Below are 22,046 nucleotides of genomic sequence, written 5' to 3' on the forward strand. Positions count from 1 at the left end.
ACACCTGTTATCCCCAAAAACACAGGGGTCTCATTACCAGAAGAGCAGTACCTGGGCATGAAAACACAACCAGATCAAGTTCCAGCAGGGTCAGCTCCCTTTTCTATCCTCCTGACATAGATAAATTGAACACCACAGTTTATTCTGTATGTACCTTTGTGACAACCTTGAAAAAAGAGTGCCTGTCTAATCTGAGTAGATAGGGAAGTTGCCGTGTCACTTCTCAAATAAAAGGAGGTTTGGTCCAATGTTATTAGGTCAAACGTTAATTTATCCTGTGAAAGCCTACCCTGACCAGAGTCAACAGCAATTTTTGACCGCACAGAGCTGCACCTAGCTCTCTGGTTGGTTTCAGAGTTAGAAACTAGCATTCCCAGAGGGGACATAGTGCTTTAAGTTAGTTATTTGAAATACTGTTCCTTGCAGCCTGAGAAATTATTTCTTTACCCTATGTGCACCTGTGCATGTATACACCATTTCATCCAGTCCATCAACTGGGAACACAAGCTGTAGAATGATGTGTACTGTATTTTGCATGTCTACATGTTGCCCAAAGCTATTTGGATCTAGCCATTCAAAAATTATACATCTCCTCAGAGAGCTTTCACTTGCCTTTCAAAAAAGAACAAACACACATAGCAAACAAGTCTTCCTTATTATGGACAGTTCCTTCTCCTCCATATACCACACAATTCTCCAGTCAGCTAAAAGGGGACCTTAACACATTTTTTTAACCTATGATCAAATATTAAGAATTCCTAACATAAGGAACTTTTTTTTTTACCTGAAAAACATATCTATAGCTACACATTATCTATGAATTCAATCTTGCTCACAATTCCAAGTCTTCTATATTTCAATAATTTTGACAAAGGAGTAAATGACAGTCATTCATTTCTTACAAGTATTAGGAAAAGCAGTATTTAGATAAGGGATATCTTGGTAGAAGGAAGGCCCAAAAAAACATAAGATTTCTTCATAAGGCAGAGAAAGGGAAGGAAAGGATTCCCATGTTTCACTCGTTACAGAACAACTCATTGCATATCAAATCATACAGATCTGATAAATTGAAAAATAAAAATTAATCCAGTTTCCTAGATGCTCTCTTCCATAACAGCAAGGTCCAAAATCTGGCCAAATAGGTTAATTTTGTGAAAGGTACTTTCCTGATAAGTGAAGACAAAACTAGTATCATCCACTTTTAAAACATCTTTGATACATGGAAGAAAAGGGTGTAACTACCACAAGCTCATAGCAGCCTCATCTTTTCTTGGGCTAGCTCTTCACTTGCTTGACAATGGGAACAGTGCTCTCAGTCACGACCAAGGAATTCAGAAGCACGACTTTCAGTGCCCTCCATGCTGCCAAGTCACTTTGGTACGAACAGTTCATGTTCAGAGCAACACAGCACAGCAAGACAGGAGCTCGGACCTGCTGTTACCGATGAGATGGTTGTTACCATGTTGGAGCAGTCTGTTCTCAGGGCATGGTTTTAACAGATATCAGCATTATCAAACCAGGAATCTCTTTGATTCATGCACACCAAGAAGTATGAGGCAACACAGCACAGCTAGAGTGCAGGCTGAAAGCTTAGTAAGGATTTCTGTACAAAGCCGGACCCTGTTGGACAGGATCAATTCAAACAGAGGAAAGGAAAAAGAGCAAAAAGCCTTTTAGGCAACACTCGAAGGAGGATGACCTTCTAGAACCCTGCTGATTACTTACATGATTTCTTGCCAAGTAACAAGGGCTACATTGCTCTCCAGCCTCAGCAGTCAGCATTATAGATCTCTGCACATTGGTACACTTACTTCCAGCCCCAGGCTCAACTTCAGTTGTTGAATATGGTGACAAACTATAAAGCATGGGACTGAGACACATACAAAGTTTTATTTGTTATGTTTTAAGAAAAGCAATCAGTATTAAAGATATTTGTTTTTAATTTCATTTTGAAGCTCTAGAAAATTTAGTCTCCTTTTGTTAATAATCCTTACCTCTACCACCAGCCTAGAGCTGAATACAAGTTAAAATCCCTTAAGTTAAAGCCTCTTAACTACACCCTGATCCAGAAAGCTACATCAGCACAAGTGTAAAGCAAAGAATGATACAAAAAAAATAATTATATGAATCAAGTTCCAAACAATGAAATCCTCTCCAAAGGTTTAGCATCATTTTTGGGGTTTATTTCATACAATGGCTTGGGTTGGAAGGGACCTCAAGAGATCATCTACTTCTAACCCCCCACCATAGGCAGGGATTTCTGCCTTCCCCATCCTCCAAGGCATTTGATTCAGACTGCCCCCAAGGCAGATTTAGACTGAGCACATCTCGACATGGTTAGGGTTTTATAAAAATAATCAAAGCATGAAACAAGCTATTTTCCTTGACCTCTATCCTGAACCGATTTCCAAGAACGATTAATACGCTTGCCAATGACCAAGTTTCTCTATATTCTTGTTCTCAAAATTTTTGTTTCCCCCAGAAAGACAGACCCACTCCAGGAGCAAGAGGCTGCCACCTGCTATCCTGTATTCTCTTTAACTTGGTCTTTCACATGCCAAGAGGTAACCTGTTCGTTGAGATTGACCAGATAAATTACCAGACACTGTAGGTGAATGTCCACCAAGTACAGAATCAAGGCAGAGTCTGAAGTTTTAAAATACTTGATGTTTTAGTATGGTTTGTTTGGGGAAAAAAATGAAAGCCTGCCACCAGAAGCTCACATCTTGATGTATACATCTTTTTCTAACTGCAGTATTGCTGTAAAATTGGAGTGCACAAGGCTTAGCACTCTTTACCCTCAGAGATGTGAGTACAGGAAGGAGATTCCACATGCAAGTGTCATTCCCAATAAGAGCACCCAAGGGATCCTTTGCACAAGATATTTTCCTGTTATAAATCCAGCTGCCAGTTCTGTGCATCCTACCATCTCCTTTACTGCCAGCGAGCAGAATACTGATGCTGCCCTGCTACACCAGTGGATTTGTGGATTTTTTTTCCTCTTACATCCATTGTCCTCTGGGTATCCTGCTCACTCCCACTAATATTAGAGAATCCTAGTAGAAAGGACAGGAAGAGAGAATAAACTAGTAAAATTAGAAACCAACTGAATTTAAAGCAGAAGACAGGTGTGAGCTGGGTACCTGCTGGTTTCTTCCTCCAGCAGAAATTAATGATATGCAATATCAAACAAGGATAAGAGAAAAATAACCCCCTTTCCTCCAAATAATAACACAACAATAGCTAACCTCTTGCTTTATTCTGCAGGACTGTTATTTGGAAGTATTTCTCTTTTAAAAGAAGATTTGAAAGTGATTTGAAGGAGAGAGGTAATAGAAGGGATTTTAAGCCTTCACAGTACTTAGAAGCATCCTGCAGGGACAGCACTAAAGTTTATTTTGGAAGTGTTTACCCCCCTATTACCTACATTCTTGCAAAATTCTGTCTTCAAAGCTGATTTTTATTACAAAAACAAAACAAGCCAGCTTATTAACGAGAATTCATTCACTACAATTCAGACAGTGATTTACTATTCATATATGCACCAGACATCCTGGGTAGTGTCTGGAAGCCCCAGATCCTATGAATTTTAACAGAACCCCAAACAATTTTTTGTAGACATAATTATTTGCTTGCTCAGAGTATTTTAGTTACCCAGCTGGAATTGCAGAGACAAAGGGGGAGAACAACATTTAAACAATACCACACAGCTTGGATGACCACACAAATGTCACGAAGAGCTATTGTGCACTAGACCTTCCTCTAAATAGTAAGGACTTAAATCAAACCCATCAAAATAAAATGCCCTAAAGAATGGTTATCAGTGTAGTACACTCCAGAATGCACAACAAATGCCTAAAGACCTTATGCAAATCAACCAAAGTGCGACGCTCACCTTAGTGCTCACAAACAATATAAACACATGCATGTATCCAGGCCCATTAAAAAAACATTACAGAAGCATCAGTAAAACAGAACAAGAACACTTTTAGAGCAGACCTCCTATAGGATTTAACAGACTTATCCTACACTCACACTAGCAAATACTACAGCTCAGCGTGGGTATACCTGTGGGCCAAGCAGCGGGTTTTGAGTGCAGCGTTCACTCTATACCCACTGCTGGAGCTTTACTATATGCTAGGTCTACTGTAGTCCTACAAAGTGAGCAACCATTCACCTTTGAAGTGCTTCAGGTGCATCTCTGGCACCTTTTTGCATAGTTTCATCTTGCAGGAGTATGGTTCACTCATTCCAAACTGATTCTCCAACATGGACAATTAGGAGACGCCTCCGGAAGTGCCATACTTATCCAATCTAAGACACTACAGTAAATAGTCATACACATTTTGTTACCTGACATTTAGTCAAAACTTACTCCCACACCACCAGATTTACCTCAGACTTCATAACCACAGGGAGGGAAGTCAGGACTGAAGTAACCACCTCCAATGGCACAGCTGAAGCATTAACAAGAAAAATGGAATCAGTTGGGACTTAAGTAACCACCTCCAACGATACAGTTGAAGCATTAATAAGAAAAATGGAATCAAAGATAATACAATAAGAGCATAAGGCTAGGTTGCAGGGGATCTACCACCAGTTTCCTGTGTGACCTGATTAAGTAATTTACCTTCCTAGTGTCTCATCCCCATCTGCAAGGACACGAGAATAAGTACTGGAAGACTGGGAGCTACTCAGATATTAACATGAATCACACAGCTACAGAGGGATAGCACTTAAGATTAAGAGTGTTGGATTTAAAAGCAGAGAGGTCAACTGCATAATTTCCATCTAAACTCACAGTGGAAACACCTTGCTCCCAGAGGTATATGGCCACAAAACCTGAAGTTAAGCTTCTCTCTTCGGGCATCCATCTCATTCTTTCTCTGCTTTTCTCTATTTAAAGATTCAGGTTTTGCCTAGAAAACCATCAAAATAAGAAACATTCCCACCCCCCACTTAAGCGTAAGAACTTCAGATAAAATCTCTAAAAGGCATGGGTCATAATGAGTGGTGCCTGAACACTCTCAAAAGCACATTATATTGAACAAGTAGGAGTGGCAACTTTTAAAGGCTAGTGTTATCACAGCAAGATTTGAGTTAAAAACAGAACTAAAAAGACAAGACATTCTGACATTTGCAGGAAGCAAAGGGTAGAGCAGAAAAATAAACAAAGAATTGAAATTCTAAGATCTACTAACAACAGGAGATGCAGATAAAAATCACAATCTCAAGTGAAGTGAGAAGTGCAAATGATTCCTCTCCGGGAACCCAATGATTGATCAAGGGCATATTAATCTACTATTTTACTTATAATTCAGTCCGATATTTGATTTAAAACAGAAAAACAGGCATCTTGGAAAAAGTGAGGCATGTGAACATAACAGACACAGATAATTTTGTGAAGAAAAAATTCAAGGCAGAGGTACAACAGGCTTGATTTAATTGCAGAGGGAAAAGAGTGACCACTTCCTGGCAGAGAACTTGGATGCACTTGTGAAAGAACCTGTGTTTAAAATAATCATATGCATCATGAGAAGAGCAACAGCTGCACAGCAGTGACTTGACATGCAAATTTCTGCCTTTATTCAATCCGCATATGCACATGCTGATAATAGATATAAGCAGAGGGGATTGTCAAAAATTGCTCCAGAGTTCAACTAATGATCATTGTGAAAATTAATTTTAATATATTCGTCTTGCATCATCACAAGCGAAAGGAATATAGTTGCTGGCTTTGAAAACAACACTTCAAAGAATTGTTGCATTCAATCAACAAAATACTAGAATTTTCATTGCTATTTTAGCCTTTTGAATAGAAATAGGCTCAAGTATACTGAACTGATCATAATCTGACATAAAAGGCGTTAGCTGGAAAGATTTCTGGAGAACTGTAATATGCACTAACCTGCAAAACAAACACCTAGTTTTAATATTTCATTATGAAGAGAGAAATCCAGCTAACCTGTCTCCCCCACTAAAGCAAAGGGGAGTTTGGTTGGATGTGGCACCTACTGCATTAGCCACACACTTGCTTACCAGCTTTTAGCACTTAGAACTGACCACACCAACAGCAGAGGGCATTCACCTATTCCTGGATGGATTTGTTCTGGTTGTTCACTGCTGGGTCTATTTTTACTTATGTGGTTACTAAACAAGAGCTTTGTGTTCAGGGCAATATACAAAACGTGAATCATTCAAGTGAGATATGTAGCAGACCTACCTTATATGCATCATGGTAAAGCTGTTGAGAACGATCTCTGCATACAAAGTAACAGACATTCTCTGAAGGTATTAACTGCACTCATTAGGTATGCCCCCAGTAAAAACATATGAGAAACTCCAACATCTCCCCATTCTGATCCTGCCTTTTTTTTTTTGTTCCACCCACCTTTGCTCCCCTAAATCTTCTAAAGGCCTCAGGATCATAACTCCTAATGAGACTTTTAAGACTTTTTTCAACTTAAGTTTTTTTCCCCAAAAGCATCCTTATCCTGAAGTTCCCTTATCCTAAAGTTCCAGTAGATCCTAACCATAATATTCTGTGCCCAGAGATTCTCAAATCATCTCCTAGGGAATGTGATCATAAACACCTAAAGAGAAAAAATAAGAACAGTCATAACCAACTCACCCATGTAGTGGATTGAAAAAGAATGCAAGATAACATGAAAGTCTTAAAGAAAAAAAAAACCTTTAAGCTCCAAAAAGCTTTCCTTACATTAACCACAGGAATTACAAAGACTTGTCACTCTGAATGATAATCAGAAGAAATATTAAAGAAAAATAGTACAATTTAAGAAAATACAAAAGCAGATGCCTCCATGCAAAAAATCCATTAAAAATGAGTACCACAAAATATATCTGAAGGAAAAATCCCAGACTTTTTAAAAATTATCAACAAGTATATATACAATTGTTATTTAGAGTTTTTCCAACTAGTGTCAGGACTAACATGTGGAAGTATGGGACACACATGCCTAGGATGGTCTAAGAGTAACTGCCTCTCACAGTACAGGCAACTGCAAAACTACCAATAGCTACTGTCATCAGCATTAAGCATGCTGGCCACAGGGGAAAAGAAGGAACCTGAACCCCTTCCCTACCAGAAAAAGCTGTGGCAACAAAACATTTATCCTACGTGAAGACGGACCCAAACAGTCTGAGCCAGGAATTCCAGGTCCATCTTTTAAGTCAAACCTTAAGCAACTCTTTCCAAAAAAAAAAAAACACCACAGGAGGAAGACACAGCTGAAGAAAAAAGGGGAAAAAACCACACTGCAACATGAAGACCTTGGCAAACAAAAGCAAAGGAGGAGATGAAATGAACTGCAAAATCCGCATTATACTACCTACAGTAAAATCACCTCTAACAAGTCAAAGCCACAATGTTGGCATTCTATTAAATTGTAAGTGTCTCAGTGGACTAGACACACAACTGGGAATAAATTAAAGTAGGATTATACACATCTACAAAGCCATAGAAATCCTAACACATACACAGCTTGTATAGCCAACCACTTTTCCATTCCAAAGTCAGTTTGCACCTGGCTACCAGAGGTTGCTCGAATGACTGCAGAATGGAAAAGATCATTGCCAAGAAAACAGCTACCACTCCTTCAACTTTTCTGACTTAACCCATCTCTTTCACAGCATCTCCAATTCCCATAAAGATGAACAGCAGCATTTATGAATTTGTTCCTCAAATAAAAATGTCAGAGGCCACTACTACCAGAACAGTATTGGAGAAACATCTCTAATCAGTTGCTTTAACAAGACCTGAATTTCCTCAAGATCTTTCGATTTATTTGTGGAAAAAACCTCAACCATAGAATATCCTGAGTTGGAAGGGACCCACAAGGATCATCGAGTCCAACTCCTGGCACCACACAGGTCTACCCAAAAATTCAGTCCATATGACCAAGTGCACAGTCCAAACATTTCTTAAACTCCGACAGGCTTGCTGCCGTGACTACGTCCCTGGGGAGCCTGTTCCAGTGTGCTACCTCCCTCTCAGTGAAGAACCTTTTCCTGATATCCAGCCTGAATCTCCCCTGTTGCAACTTAACTTCATTTCCTCAGGTCCTATTGCTGATCACCAGAGAGAATAGATCAGCACCTGTCCCTCTGCTCCCCCTTGTGAGGAAGGTGTAGGCCATGATGAGGTCCCCCCTCAGCCTCCTCTTCTCCAGGCTGAACAGGCCAAGAGACCTCAGCCACTCCTCATACGTCTTCACCTCTAGGCCCTTCACCATCTTTGTAGCCCTCCTCTGCACACTCCAATAGTTTCATGTCCTTTTTGTACCATGGTGCCCAGAACTGCACACAGTGCTCGAGGTGAGGCCGCACCAGCGCAGAGTAGAGCGGGACAATCCCTTCCCTCGACCGACTAGCAATGCTGTGCTTGATGCACCCCAGGGTACGGTTGGCCCTCCTGGCTGCCAGGGCACACTGCTGGCTCATATTCAGCTTGCTATCAACCACAACCCCCAAATCCCTCTCTGCTGGGCTACTGTCTTGTATCTCATCCCCCAGTCTGTACATATAGCCAGGGTTGCCCCATCCCAGGTGCAGGACCCGGCACCTGCTCTTGTTAAACTTCATGCAGATGGTGATCGCCCAGATCTCCAGTTTGTCTAGATCTCTCTGCAAGGCCTTTCCACCTTCAACAGAGTCAACAATTCCTCCCAGTTTTGTATCATCAGCAAAACTTACTCAAAACACTATCTAGTCCTACTTCCAAATCATTTATGAAAACATTGAAAAGAACTGGCCCTAAAATGGAGCCCTGGGGGACCCCACTGGTGACCAGCTGCCAGCCTGATGTAACCCCATTTACCATAACCCTTTGAGCCCTGCCCATCAGCCCATTGTTCACCCATTGTGCGATGTTTTTATGTAGCTGTATGCTGGACATGTGTGTTCTCCAGATCTATGGAATCATTTCCATGAATTACCATTTACTTGTACATTCTGCCTGAATAGATAGTTGCTCTTATTCTGTGTTGGTAATTTCATCTGTTTTGACTGGCATGTAGCTCACAGCACACCTCTGCTCCTCCCCTGAGGAGGAGTAGCTCTATAAAATTTGTGACTGGAATTCACGCAATCTCACAACTGATTCAGTGGATTGTTTTTGTGAATGTGATAGATCATTTCCTTGCAAGCAGGAAACATTCATGCTATCAGTGCAAGCCATATTGACAGAGCTCTAGACAGAGTCACTGGCTGCTGGCCAAAGCAGGTGATCACCTCTCAGTGCTCAAGTAGAGCTTGCATCAAAAAGAAGAGCAATAAAAATCTTGCTCAGAAGCCACTAACAGCAAATGACAAGTGGTGCTGTAAAGGGTCCAGGTATTATTAAACTCATGCAAGGGAATAGTTACAAAACTGCAAGCATTCATTAAAGTTTTTAGTGTCATATTAATGCCAAATATTCAGTTTTTCTTCCTCCTACCAAATACGTTGTTCCATAAAACATATATAAAACTCTTCTGCCCTTGTACGAATAAAGTAGACTTTGAAAAAAAGTCTAGATTACCTGTGTAGAGGATTGGACAGTCCAGAGGAGGGTCACAATGCTGTTTCTAACACTGCAGTACAACAGACGTCAGTAAACTCTTGAAAAAATCTCATTTTTATGCTTTGAGGCTTTTTTATTTTAAAAGTTCTCCTCTGTTTAGTCAGATACTTACTTCTCTCATTTACACAAAAACATTCTTGTCAAGCATATGGTCTGCACTTCTTAAAACTTTTATCTCCAGATGTGGTGCTTCCAATCTGCTGTCAGTAATCTCCAAAGGAAGACTTAGAAATTAATTCTTATGCAGGATCCTAGTTCAGAAAAGCCTTTGGTTTTTATATTAGGAACACGAGAAGCCTCCCAGCTCCCTGTTTGTTTTTGGAAGAAAGACAATTCCCCCTTACAGAAAACCATTAGGTTATGGTGTGCAAGGAGAACTGCTGGGCTGAAATATAGTTCAGATTATCCTCTGTTCAAATCAATAGTCATTCTCCTGCAGTGTCAATCCCACAGTTATCTTGAGAATATTCAAAAAAAATTGAGGAAACGTTTTGTCACAAAACATTTTGTTAAGAGCCAAAACATTTTTAAAATAAGGTATTTCTTTTATATGAGAAAAATGGAACTAACTTGGACAGCATTTTAATATTTTGTTTACTTTAATATCAAGGAAGTGTATTGCAGCTTTCACAGTATTTTCTTCCACAATTTCAGTTGTGCACAAGAAAAATTAAAACAAGAGTGAAAAGGCATCACTTAGTTTCAACTCCACCAACAGAAATGTTTGTGATCTCAGACTGAAATTTGGAAGAATAGATGATTACTTGACGTTTCAAAATTCAGATCAACTTTCCAACAGCATCATGAAAAGCAAAAACTTCCTGAACAAACTCTGATCCAAAAACTTATCTAGATGACAGTTCTGATACCCATCACAGTCTTAAAAAATATAAAAGCATCTGATTGTAAGTGGATAAACTGAGCACCAGAACAGACAAATCCAAATAGAAGCCTATATAGTCCAATATTTAGTTGTGGACAATAAGTACTTTGTGTCCCACTTCTAAGCAGTCTTGACAATTAAACCTGAACATCAGGCTCATCCCCATTAAAGTGCCATAGCAATTTCAGGATGAATGTGAAGGAGCTAAGTGATCCAAGGCCAGTTTTTAAAGGTCAAGTGCCTGTTGCTGAAATAGTACACTTGTCAGCAGCCTCAGCTGATGCAAAAGATTGCACCAGCACTGCAATTTGACTGCTACCCATCAGTACTAGTATGGCTCTCAAGAATAGTGCTGAAGTACATTAATAGGGCAATGTGGAATAAATATTATTAAAATATGAAGCTGTATTTCTGCCAAAGCAATTCACAGGCACTCAAGCAAACCAATCACACTTCTTTGCATGCAGAAGTTTTCTATGAACTGCTAAGGAACATCCCCATGACTATTCTCATAGAGTAGCATCTAACAGAATAACAATGGTCAAAAACATCCTCTTTGATGCAAAGGACATTTTAAATCATACCGAGAAGTTGTAGTATCACACATTGCCAGCATCTTTTCCAGTTGCAAACATCCAAACACTTTACAATGAGTACTTATTTCAAGTTGTTATCCAGTTTCACCAGAAGAAACAAAACCACCACAGTACCACAAAGGCGTTGGGTAATTTGCTCAAGAATATTCAAGGTCAGGTAAGAACAGCTCAGCACCAGTAGCGTGAACAGACTCCTGCTCATCTGATTTACAGTTCCCCATCCCAACAAATGGGCCAGCAGCACCCCTCTGGAGCGACAGCACGTGTTAGCCTGTCCATTAAGGGCTGCCTCTCCACACAAGATAGCAAGATCTACATACACTCCAGCAAACACATCCACACAGTAGTGAGAGGATGGCTGCATCATTCTTGCTAAGCAAGACCCCACTGAAGTGAGTGATGCTAATATCTCATCTTTTCTAAAAGGCTAGGCTACATATTTAAAGTATTTGGAAGTGTAAATACTGCCTGTGCATTTTATGACACAATAAAAAGTGGTTTAATGCAGCAATAAAAACTCAAATATGCCTTGGCAAAGTTATTTTAAACACAGTTCTAAAGCTGATAGCTACTAAGTTTTAGACAGATAATTTCTGAAAGGCCTTGGCACAATACCATTTAAAATGAAAGTAAAATATTCTGCATATCAAGGCTTGCTAAATAAATCTCAAAGTTTTTATGGCACTAATGAGTGAGCATGAGCAGATTGGGACTGTTCAGTAATTCAAATTAAAGCTATATATATTGTAGATTAAAAAAAGGAAAAAAAAAACAAAACAGAACATTTCATATTCCTTAGTCCTAAAACCTTTTCCTGACCTATCTGGAGGTAACAGGGCTGCAAATGGGGAATTCTTTGGGTTCAGACAAGAATATTCAAAACAGTAATAGAGCACAAGCAAGATTAAAGCATTTGCAGAACTAGAAGCACCACACACTAACCACACACTATATCCTGCCCACCAAAACCTTACAGCTGAAGAGATGAAGTCACACAGTAAATTAAACTTGACTCACAATGGTCAGTGCTTCAAAATGACTAACCTTCAGTGGTGTACCTGAGCAATCTCTCACCCACTACGAAGAGGAGGGTTTCACCTCCACCATTTCCAAACCATCAGGGTGGAAGACCCACGGCCACCCCAACCCAAATTCACAGCATTAGCTATGGCCTGCAACAAGCAAGGGGGGCCAGCCTTCCACTGCAGGCATCAGGTACATCCCCAAGGTGAGGGGACATGCCAGCAGTGTTGCCAGCAAACATGCTGCAGACACAGCTGGAGCACATCCCAACCTGTCTGGGCAAACATCTATGCAAGATCTGCCTCCAGGGAGGCCATGGAAGTTTTGGCAAAAGTAAAAGCACAAGCTTGATGTGGAGAACTTGTGAGAATTAAAACAACATTTCTTCCCAGTCTGCCTACTCAGCTCAGGAGCTGGGTTTGCAAAGCTTTGATTTTCACACAGTTTATTCCAAATGGATGCTTTTCTTTTCAACAGAAATGAGTCAGGCATTGCTCTCAAAGGTGGTTGGTCTAACAGGATTGTGGTGTCCATTTGGGGCAGTAGTTGCCTTGTCTGGTACCAACAGCCCTAAAGTATGTGACTCTCCCCACAAAGAGCCCTACTCCCCGCCTTACAGCAGCCGCTGCAGCACAGGGCAGGAAAGAGGAAGACATTTTCTTCTAAGCCATCACAGTCCACTCCAGGACTGCTAGACCTACAGGTCACGAGCCACAAAGGATCCTTACTTTAAACATATACAGTACGTACAATAGAGCAGGGTAGGTTCGACCTTTGTCAAGTAGCTCAGTTTGACTTTGAGAAACGCGATTGAATAGAAGATAATGCACTGAAAAGTTGCAGGTTTTTCCACTGTCCATTATTTGCACCATGATTTGAACTTCTATTTGCCTTTGAAGTTGTTTTTTTTTAAATAAGGATATATTAAAAGGTGCTTATCTCATGTTAGTCAGAATTATTTGGGTGTTCTGTCAGAGAAGCCTGGTACAGCCTGCTCCTGTTACAGCAAAACAAAAATGAACATACACAACATCACCAAATCATATGCAAGTAATTTGCAGAAACAGTACTTAGCATTCTGATTTAGATACTGTGGACCCCTCTTGTTAATTAAAAAGACTAGGTGAATGATTTAAACAAATTTCAGAAGAAATATGAACATACCTAAGCCTTTGTTCAAAATAAGAGCTGAAATTTCTGGAGACTCATAAAAAGCTAACTCTGGTCAAACATAGGCTTGTGCATGCACACACAAGCACTGAGCTTTCCACTTTCTCCTATATTTCCCACGTTTAACAAGCAGTAAATATGTCAGAATAATTTTGAAAAATAACGCCTGCATCAATAGACAATTTTCTACTCCATACAACCTTCATTATGAAAGTGCATTATTCAGAGCAAGAATTCTGGAAACACTTTTTGAAGTTATCATAGATATAAGGTGATAAAAGTAATAAGGAATAAAATTGTTGTCAGCCAAAAATATTTTGACAAAGTTCATTTTGTGCTTGACTTTTTAAAATGACATTTAGTCTGACTTAGAGTTTATAAAATAAAAAATAAAAATAGCCTCAAGTGCTTTTTTGCACTCTACATAAACACCTTTAGCCACACAATTATTTAACACCTGAATGTGAAAGAATGTCTGCTTTGAAGACACCACTCAAAAATAAGGTTAATGCTAAGGAAGAACAAATAAGGGTTACTTATTCACAGAAATGCAGCTGGAACTGGCTCACTGCTGATCTTCCTGATGTGCACAGGGGACTGTTGCTCTGCCCATACATATCCACAAAGATGTCTGTACCAAGAACCCAGCCAAACATACCTTAAGAACTTAGCTACCCAGGAAAGTAAATGCAAGTCAGCTGAAGGCATGGAGTTAAAGCCAGGAACTTGGAGCATCATTGGATGCAAGTTACAACTAAGAGGGAATACTGAGATGGTATTTAAGACATTTTAAGGCAATATATCCTGACTTCAGAGTAGACTGATCTACCTTCTATTTTTAAAGCAAGGTATGTGAATAGCAGCAAGAGAACAAAACAGCAAAGCCAGCTTTCCACAAAGTGCAAGCCTTCAATTTGTTTCAATGATACATAAATACTCACATATGACACATATGAATACACACAATGATACATAAATACTCACATTTAAACTTCATCAGGAGAAAAACAATAAAGATATTGGAACACTTCACAATTCAGGAGGAACAGATTGTTTCATCTTGAGGCAGCACAAGTTCTTTCCAAGACCAAAGACCAAAAAAAAAACCAAACAATTTTGGGAGCTAAACACTCAGAAATCTTCATGGTACTCCAGAACACTCTCAGTTCTAGCACCTCTCATTACTGTGCTAGGTCTAGGTTCTTTTCCTAAAAACAGGGTTAGAAAAATTATAATCCCAATGCAATTTCCTGCTGGTAGCTCCAGCAGGTCACACCTCAGCACAGCATCAGCAGTTGTCTTTTCAATCCAAGACAGCAGCAGCATGAATTAGTGACTAGACAAAGTGTCATTTAGTTTAAAATGTTTAGTTATTTTTTTAAAAAAAGCAGTGTCATTTAGTTTAAGAAAAAATCACAGCCAAGAAATTTATATCTTGAAAGTAAAGAGAACAAAACGTGCACAATCATCAAATATGTATCAATTACATGGGACCTTGGGCATGGATGGAAACAACTTGATCCAGCTCTGTTCATACATCACCCTCACAAGAAATTCCTAAACTCATTCCCAAGTCATTTTATTTCATTCTTACATCTCTTGATGCTCAGCTTCTTCACCTATGCTTACAGAAAATTGTCTAGAGAAATCCTTGTCGTGAACAAAGAAGAAAGTCAGTGTCATTTAACCTTTGAGGTTTCGCATTATTTAACCACCTCTGAGCACAAAGACATCTTTAAGGAATCCCTCTGAACCTTCCAGATTCTGTTCCTCACGGCAAAAGCAACCTGGACATACCAGAATATAACCTGAGTTTCTTCTCTTGAGAACTTAGAATTTCAAAAATAAACTAGCTATTTTTTGTCCAAAGCATCCTTAAATCAGCTTCAAGGAAGAAGTGAAGAAAAAATTCAAACTGCATGGTGCAAAGGCTGGCTTCTTCATAAGTTCCATTTAGTTCAACTTTTTGTTGACTAACTTAAAGTTCATACACCATATTGTGTGGAATGGGACTTCAGCATAAGGTACTGAAGTGGTACATAAATTTAAGGTTATGTATCAGCTGAAGCTCCTCAATGAACTTGGCTCCTCTACATGATTCTTTTAAGGCTATAAATATCACAGACTTCGACTTAAAAGAATTCCCACATCCCCCAAATAAAACATGGGGGCAAGAACATGACAAAAGTATAGAAACAATCCTGGCTAAGGGACTATTTTGCATTTTAAAAAAATGCTTTGATCAATTTGGACTATTTTGGACTGTATATTTTACCTGCATAAAAACACAAAAATTAACCTGTCCATAACTGCACAGATGAAAGACAAGTTCTAATTAATGAAGCAATCTAAACAGCACTTGAACTACTGTTTTTACAATATAAGGCTTACATTTTTCCCCCCTTCCTTCCCAAAAGGCTACATAATCCTTACTTTCTCATCTGCAGGAATTTACAGGTGTTTAATTAGCAATAGTAAGCCTTAGTTTTTGCTCCCTGAATGCTATCAAAACATACTGAGAGCTACAATAAAAACATGAGAACAACAGACAATGTTAATTAAAAGTTTGAATATAAGGACTAGAAAGTTCAAAAAAGATTTTTCACTAGTTCATACCAAGATTTGGTGGCATGAATAATTATACATAAATCAGAATAACTTTCTATGCTTTGCTTCTTCAATTAAGAAAATAAGCTGCCCCACCATTTAACTGAACATTTATTCATAACCAGGGCTTCTACTATAGAATATCTCGTACATGTGATGTTAAAGTGATAAGATATACACAAAGGGACCAAAAAAGTTCCAACAATTTGTACTGCTGGGGCAGCATGTCATGCTCCCATCTAAGTCCACCCTATGAATAAAGGTATTCTGGTGTAAAAAAAAGTTTTCCAAGTATCCACTCTAGTTTAAAGACAAGTTCCTTCAATTTCAGCTTTCCATAAATATAAATGATTGAGTTTCACTCATGTCATCTGAAAGCAAATTTGAAGATTGCCTCCTCCAATATTCATACCAAAATAGCAGGTTTTATGTTAAAGGCCACTGTTTGACATAGTTAGAACATTTCCCTTCCCTCTCCTCCCCACCTCCTCCTTTCTCACTAAAGCCTCAGCACACAAGGACTTAATGTAAATAGGCAAGGATCTAACTATACTCTTTTCAGAAAAACATTATCACAAAGTTTTTGAAAATTTATTTGACAGTAACTAAAACTTAAAGCTATCTGTACATCTCAAATCCCAACATAGCATAATTTTCCTCTCAAGCAAGCTGTTAGCAACAACAGTAGAAGTGATGTTAAAGGGAAGTCAAGCAGACAAGACAAGAGACAAGTCAGAGACATCAGGATGCACACTAGTATAATAAGCACAGGTCTATTTTGCGTCAGCAGACTTGGAAACCTTGGAACTCCCCCATTCCAGTCCCTCCCACACATTGGATAACCCTATGACTGATATGGGGCAAAAGCATTACTTGGCACAGTATGCTTTCAGCCTTAGAAAAAAGACTATGCTGTCACTGCCATTAGTTTTCTACCTAGTTTCCTTGAGACAGATTTGATAAAGCATCACTGGAGAGCACTCCTGACTTCAGTTACTGTGACTAGTCTGAGTAGTTTAGTGCTTTGTGCACCAGCACAGATTTAATACAGGCTCTGGGACAGTACTTCTTCCAACGTACAGTTGGCATGAGAGAAAAGGAAGAAGAGTAGTAGTAGTGATGTAGCTGTGACACTGTATGAATTGAGAGGGAAGACGAGCAAGAAAGGGTAATGGCTTCTATTTAATCCTAATTATATCCTGAAAAACTCATTCATAGAAGCCCTGGCCATCATATTATCCTGACCTAGATCCAGCACAGATTTCACAAGTGTTACTTGTGAGGTTCTGCCTCCAAAGGCATTATCCCAGAATCTGTGCTCTTTGCCTTCGCATCTCTGTCCAGCTTTGCAAAACACCAATTCCAAGCATACAGCCTTCTTGTACCATGTGAAAACATACTACATTTCAGTAATGTGAAACCCAGCAACACGTTCCATGGTAGCAACAAATACTTCCCTCCTGCAACAGCCTGAGATGTTTTACACATGCGCTTTCATCACATGCATCCCCTGCTCCCTGGAAAGAACTAAGCAACCACTAGACAAGCTGCTAACTCATACAGACCTATCTACAAAAGACAAGCAGTCAAAAGTCAGCACAACACTTCTCTCAGTCTCACTACTTTGAGAGAAGACTACAAGAGTCACATGAAGAAAATAAGATTCACATCTCTTTTTACTATGAGTATGTAGTATCTACTAAAGAATTTAGAGAGCTCTTGTTGCACGTTTGGATTTTCCCACTTTCTACCCCAAGGTAACCGCAGTGAAGAAAGTGGCTACCCACCACACAGATGAGCAGATCTCCTAAGAACGCAAGATACACATGCACATGAAATGTTTGTGGAACAGTTCAGTATAAAAAAAAATCCCTGCACTTTATCTTCTACTAGTCTGCAAGCGATTTAAAGACTTGCTTCTGAAAGGGTTATCAATAGGAGAAATGCAGCTCAGAAGCTGGATATCAAATAAACTGCTCAGTTTCCATCCATACGTTTAAGAGAGATAAAATAATTGTGCAAATTCTGAACAGATAATAAATTTGAGAAAAGCACAGACTGCTTCTGGCTATTTTATGACCTAAAGGACAATAAACTCATTAGATTGCTCTTTACTAATAATATAATCAGTTAGAACTATAGATAGAAATAGGCATGAGTTGGGTTGTTTATCCCTCTCCCTCCTTCTAAATTATACTACACAGCTCTTTGTTCTGAAAGGTGGACATATGATGCAGCATACAAGGTGCATTTCAAGCAAAAAAAAAAAAGGCACAAAAATTCAAATTCAAAGAAGGGCACAAAAAATTCAAATTTAGAAATATATTCTGGAAGTCCCAGTCCCATGGAGACCTCAGACTTCTGACTAACATCATGAACCTATGTCAAAAACAAACACAACAGAAGACTCAAGTGACCTAAAGCATACAGGAATGCAACATAGCCTAGTCTAACAAGGACTAACTTTACATACATCTCTGAAAACAGAGCTAATCACAATACATTTTTTAATATCCAATATACATACTAACATGGAGACTTACTATATAAAAAATCCAATGTCACTACTATGTTATCAAGCATACTCTTAGTAATATAAGCACTACCACCACACAGATATCCTGCCTTTTCTGAAAGCGCATCTACCCCGACCAGCACAGAAACAACATTAGAAAGAGCACTGACTTCCAAACAAAAGATGGACTGTTCCTTTCCTTGAAGCAAGGTAGAAGAAACCTCATCAGCCTGAAAGAGAGGGAGTAATAAGTGCACCACAAGTTCATCCAGCTCTAGCAGATGCACAGCTTGGCTAAGGCAACCAAGACCAGACATAGATATCTCTGGCATGCCAAGCCCAGAAAGTGTTTGCAATAATATGTATATGTGAAAACAGAGAATTATTTTATTTTATTAAGACACACAGAACACTTGATTAGCTTCTGAATATTTGCCTTTAACCTTCTTTCCGTTCCTCCTAAACCTTATGCTGAGGGCTAAGATGATTTTCAGCACCTAGAAGTCGTAGCAGCCTTCAATGAGTAAACAATAGAGCAGCAGACTCTGCTCAAAGTGTTTTCCAAATACATTTGAAAGGTGCCAATAGAAGTTATTTCTGTGAAAATATATAGAAGCATTTAAACATGTGCAGCATATTGCTTTTACTAATAGAACTGTACTTTTAAAAGCAATAAAGCTCAGCACTCTTACCTTCCTTTAGTTGTATTAGAAGCAACTGTTTGAGGTTGACTGAAGCTCCTGTTAATGGAATTTGAAGGGAATGCATTTTCTCCACCTCCTCTTTAAGAAGCCTCTCATCCTGTTTCAACATACATCTCATACCTGAAACAGGCTAGGAGTTGCTCTCCTGCACACTGGTTAACTTATCACATGGGGAGTTATCTTTGCCTTAGCAGGGCTCTCCTCAATCTTGAGCTGGATTCAAATTACAATTCCAGTGCTGCTTCCAAACAAAGTCACTTATTTGGCAGAAAACAGAGCACACCAGCTTCTTCATCGTGTCCATTGGTGGTGCTTCTGTAGCAGCACTTCATAACAGTTGGAAAAACAGCCATTATTTGCTCCTAGGACATTAGGCAATTATATCCAGCTGATCCAGCTCTACATTTTAGTGCTTCAAACAGGTGTAGGGTTTTTTCCATGAGTTCAGCAGCCACAGACTTTACAGAAAGTTAACATATACATGAAAGAGCCATAGGAGATCCTCACCATTCTCATTAGAGGAGATTTTTTTCCCCCTCATTCTCTCACTGCACCCTGGCTGCATATCCCCTCTGGCAGGGCATCACAGGCTTGCCTTTGATATGATATCCTCTGCATTGCTTGAAGGCCTCACAAGGATATCTATGCACATAAAGGTATGAGCAAGAACAGGCTAGGCAGTAGCACCACGGAAAACTCACAGCAAGAAAGAAAGGAGGCTCACCAACCAAGGTCCAGTCCCATAGCATCTAAGTAATGAGGGTCCAGAGGTGACCAGCTCCAACTAATAGCCTATCTCATCAGGCAGACTCCTAGTGATGAGGCAGGTCCGAGGTCAATCTAGGAAATCAATCCACAGATCAACATTAAGATCAGGGCCAGCATTTACTAAGCAGGTCTGTAGTAAAGGTAAAGGTCAAGCCAGAAAACAGTCTTCAGGTTAAAAAACTCCACAGCCATAGAAACATACAGATCAACCCTCTCACCAGGAAGCTCAAAGAAGAAAAAAAGAAGAGAAGAGAGGGGACCCAGAGCTCGGCTTAAATAAAGCTTCTGGGCTCATATGTGTGGATGGAGAACCAGGTGAGACTGTTTAGAGTCATGAAGGCTTATTAGTGCTGTCAGGGCCTTAACAACATGTACCTGAGAGCAACTGCAAATTGCAGTTTCTCTCATAGGGCATATTAACACAGAGTGAGTTGTGATTACATCATTGAGATGGTTTTTAATTTCTTCTGTTAGCTGGGTGGTTTCCTTCCTCACCTATCTCCAACCAAGACCTGCCTCATCTATGTGTCTGAATAAGATAAAATCAAGGAAATACTTTATTTTTCTATGCTCTGGTATATTGTTTTGGTGACTTTATGATTCTATTTCCATTCTGAGAGACTTCTGAAAACTAACTACATAAATATTGCTCCCAGTGATGCACACACCATGCTCAATGGCTGCGGAGGTCATAGTAGGGCCTGTAGTATTTATTTTCTATTAATTTTACCCTACAAGGAATTTAAGCATCAAATTGCCATTCAGGTCTGTGTGAAACTTGTATGCCATTGCAAAGTCATTTTAGGGAGAAAACTTTGCTATTACATTACTTGGAATTGTGAAAGTAACAATAGAAAGGCGTAGAATCATTAAGGTTGGAAAAGACCTCCAGGATCATCTGGTCCAACCATTCCCCTACCACCAATGTCACCCACTAAACCATGTCCCTGAGTGCCGGGTCCAACCTCTCCTTGAACACCCCCAGGGATGGTGACTCCACCACTTCCCTGGGTGACCCATTCCCATGTCTGACTACTCTTTCTGAGAAGAAATGTCTCCTCATTTCTAATGTAAACCTCCCCTTGCACAACTTGAGCCCATTCCCTCTAGTCCTGTTTACCTATTTTATTAGCTAGTTGCCTGTGAGAACAGGCCAACCCCCAGCCCCCCGCTCCTTCCTTTCAGGTAGCTGTAGAGAGCAATAAGGTCTCCCCTGGGCCTCCTCTTCTCCAGACTAAATAACCCCAGTTCCCTCAGCCGCTCCTCACAGGACTTGTGGTCCAGGCCCTTCACCAGCTTTGTAGCCTTTCTCTGGATACGCTCCAAGGCCTCGATGTCCTTCTTGTAGTGGGGGGCCCAAAGCTGAACACAGCACTCGAGGTGCAGCCTCACCAGAGCAGAGTACAGGGGGACGATCACCTCCCTGGTCCTGCTGGCTACACTATTCCTGATACAACCCAGGATGCCATTGGCCTTCTTGGCCACCAGGGCACACTGCCAGCTCCTGTTCAGGTGAGCATCAGTCAGTACCCCCAGATCCTTTTCCTCTGCACAGCTTTTGAGCCACTCTCCCCCAAGCCTGTAGCGCTGCATGGGGTTGTTGCAGCCAAAATGCAGGACCCGGCACTCAGCCATGCTGAACCTCATCCCATTGGCCTCTGCCCATTGACCCAGCCTGTCCAGGTCCCTCTGCAGGGACTTCCCACCCTCTGGCAGATCAACACTTCCTCCCAGCTTGGTGTCATCTGCAAACTTACTGAGGGTGCACTCAATTCCCTCATCCAAGTCAACAGTAAAGATATTAAAGAGGATGGGTCCCAACACTGACCTCTGGGGAACACCACTGGTGACTGGTCGCCAGCTGGATTTCATTCCGTTCACCACCACTCTCTGGGCCTGGTCATCCAGACAGTTATTAACCCAGCAAAGCGTGTACCTGTCAAAGCCATGGGCTGCCAGCTTCTCCAGGAGGATACGGTGGGACACCGTGTCAAAGGCCTTGCTGAAGTCAACAGGCTTTCCCTCATCCACCAGGCAGGTCACCTGGTCATAGAAGGAGATGAGGTTGGTAAGGCAGGACTTGACTTTCATGAACCCATGCTGACTGGGCCTGATCCCCCAGTTGTCCCACATATGCTGCATGATTGCATTCAAGATGACCTGTTCCATCACCTTTCCTGGCACTGAGGTCAGGCTGACA

General features: G+C 40.3%; 1 long non-coding RNA gene across 5 annotated transcripts in view; it reads right to left on the bottom strand.

Annotated features, from left to right (window-relative positions):
• Window positions 1-20,325, bottom strand: part of LOC106038837 (uncharacterized) — a 78,689-nt gene extending 58,364 nt beyond the window's left edge. For 2 of the 5 annotated variants that reach the window (XR_010833753.1, XR_010833759.1), the window contains exons 1-3: window positions 20,065-20,167; window positions 19,803-19,918; window positions 19,067-19,720 (exon numbers count right to left, since the gene is read on the bottom strand). This is a non-coding gene — a long non-coding RNA (uncharacterized lncRNA). The other 3 variants (XR_007161139.2, XR_007161138.2, XR_007161141.2) reach the window with 3 other exon arrangements.
• Between the last annotated feature and the right edge of the window lie 1,721 nt (window positions 20,326-22,046).

This window comes from Anser cygnoides, chromosome 1 (assembly GCF_040182565.1).
Source record: "Anser cygnoides isolate HZ-2024a breed goose chromosome 1, Taihu_goose_T2T_genome, whole genome shotgun sequence".
NCBI classification, from domain to species: Eukaryota; Metazoa; Chordata; class Aves; order Anseriformes; family Anatidae; genus Anser; species Anser cygnoides.